The sequence below is a fragment of the Limulus polyphemus genome, unplaced genomic scaffold, assembly GCF_000517525.1.
Source record: "Limulus polyphemus unplaced genomic scaffold, Limulus_polyphemus-2.1.2 Scaffold1075, whole genome shotgun sequence".
In the NCBI taxonomy this organism is placed as follows: domain Eukaryota; kingdom Metazoa; phylum Arthropoda; class Merostomata; order Xiphosura; family Limulidae; genus Limulus; species Limulus polyphemus.
In genome coordinates, this window is record NW_013666685.1 from 227638 (window position 1) to 230453 (window position 2816).

General features: G+C 36.0%; 1 protein-coding gene across 2 annotated transcripts in view; it reads right to left on the reverse strand.

Moving 5' to 3' along the window:
- Positions 1-2816, reverse strand: part of LOC106462020 (probable serine/threonine-protein kinase DDB_G0282963) — a 142620-nt gene that overhangs the window by 29250 nt on the left and 110554 nt on the right. The window lies entirely within an intron of this gene.

Genomic DNA, 2816 nt, shown 5'->3' on the forward strand with positions numbered 1-2816 from the left:
CTAGTAATAACACTTCGATCGTACAGAAATTCATAGACGACTTGGCCGGTTTGTCTTTACTTGGAATAGCATGAATACTCGTAATACTAGTTTCATTCACCATCTACTTGAGATGTGCGACATTTGATGGAGATTCTTCTTGATTATATTACACACTGTTACCTGAGGCACGTGGGCAACTATTGCTGCTGATATTTGTGTTCATGGATTCTCATTTGTTACAAAACGCCGCATTTAGCTTACCACAGCTGAAGTACGACTTGTTGCAAGTCACTTTCTGAATGTTCGTGGTGCCCTGAGTTCATCCATATTCCTTTGTTTTCCAGTACTATTAATTATAAGGAGTGTATCCGTCTTGGAAAGTTTAAAACCCCGATCTTAACACATCTTTATGATCTGAGTGTATGATTATTTTGAGTCGGAATGGGCTGTATCATACTCTTCCCACAATTTTCGATAACATCACACTACCTACATAACCCCAAATATTCTTAAAATGTAGTTGTGATACATTCCGTTCTGCGGTTGTCACTTGACTTGCTGATCTGAATTTTCAAAATCTTTTCAATCCTCTATAATTTTCAATCTAGTAAAATCAACCATCGTCACATTATAGAGTGAAAGAAAATTATATAAGTCTTGAATATTTTCTAATCATACTTTGCAGAATAAGGTATTACAAACGAACCGCACCACACTTTGTAGCTTCAAATATAATCAAAGTCTAAACACTTCTGGAATATGTTAATTTTATCTCTTGCTTTCAAAGTCTGCTAATAGGTTTTCTTACGTAAAGTCATCTTCGTTTAGTTCATAATGAGTCCATATGCTCTGAAGGAAGGCTTTCGAAAACTGTCATCATAACAAGAACGTACAGAAATTTCTTTAAAAGTCTGTAATTTTATGTTTTTTAACATTTTGTGCGACACAATTCACAGCTAAAAAAGTTGTCCTCGAAACACTTGAAAATGAACAGAAATGCGTATCATTATTAGTTCTACTAGTGACACATATCCAGAGAGAGGTTGACATATTTTACAGGAAAATAAAAGTTCTTTATAATTCTGCGTTCTGACAGAATACCAGAGATGCGAGCCAAATGCTACAGAGTGTAACACGATCGACATAAATCCTCATTGAGGCAGTAGTAAATCAAAACGGTTAGTGACAAAATCAGCTGGTGCTTATAATATATTTTTACAAACGTTCAAGACGAATGGGTACGAACTGGGTATTGTTTTTAGGAAGACGACTCTAGAATTACTCTGAAGTATCCGAAGAGTCTATAATATCTGGTGAATAACTAGAGATACTAATGCATGTAGAAAAGTGCACAACTTTCTTCTTTTCCCTTATTGTTAAATGAGGTTCCAGTTACAAGAAACAAGTCGCAACAAGGTTTCTGTTAAGGGCAGGGAACTGCAAGATACGTAATCCTCGTTTGTGTGAGACATCACTAACACACTAGTGCATCGCTGATTCTATCTTTATTTATTCCACATATGTCCTACCAAATCGCACTGGTGATTCCAACAGAATAAATAAAGTAGTTATTAACTAAACAGCTTGTTACCGTTGGTTCATCATTACACGATCAGATGACGTGTTTCCAGTTGTTAAAGTTTCGTTGAAAATACGTTTCCAAACATGTAAGACAATAACGCCACACTACTATAAATCCGGGTAATAAATGAGAGTTCTCGTATACCAAGATTGTTTGTTAGGGATATTCTCGCACATGTTACACAAGGTTCGTCTGCGTTAATCGTCTCTAATTTTGAGCTGATAAAGTACAAGGAAAGCAGCTAGTCAACATCACCCACGGCCAACTCTTGGGCTGATCTAATCGAATAGTTGGATCTGATCGTCATTCTTATTATGCACCCACAAACACAAATAGCGGAGTGTGTTTTTTTTTTCTAGGAACCGGGTGCGAACCGTGGATCTATAGATTAAAAGTCTGCCATGCTAACTGTTAGGCCACGCCCGGCCAGCAACTATTAAAGGAGAGTATATATATATATATATATATTCTAGCCTTTTAGCCATAGGTTTTTTTTAAGAACAGGTGGTAAGACGAGATGTAAGTTGCAGTTGACAACAGTAAATTCTAGACAAAGTTAACAATCCAATTCACTTTTTATAGCTCTACTGTTCGGGAGTGTGCCCAAATTAATGTGACTGCTATAGTACAAGAACAATTTATGGCTCCTTAACATGCACGCGCTTGAGAATTTCAAGTGAAGTTCGGTATCTACTTATTTCCATACGAAAGTTTTCAACCAAAGTAGAGCATGTAAAAGTACTTCATATAAGAATACTTGATTACAATGTTGTGTGTTTACTCGTCGAACATAAGTACCGTTATGAAGGACCTCAGATAAACAGCCCTTTTACCAGCGAAACAGTTCAAAAATAACTACTAACACGATCACATTCAGACAGAGTGACCCACATCATTGGTATTTAATTCAGTATTTTTAACACGTTAAACTGCTTCAAGAAGGAATTCACGAAACGCTAATAGTTGGAAACGTAAAAAATGAGTATCAGGCAGCATATGTTCAACCAACTCACATTTTATCAAGCTGTTAGATATGCTACTAATCATTATGAGTGATAATATCATGCATTAACCATAACACACTTTTTTTTTTGAACAACCGAAAGCTTTGTTGCAAGTTGTGTTTCGGCTCCGACATTTTCAGAAAAACATGCTTTCTAGTTGTATCAACATGCAAGAAACACATCTTTCAATTGTGTCCATATGCAAGAAAAATGTATTTCAGTAGTGTCTACATGCAAAAAAAGACGTC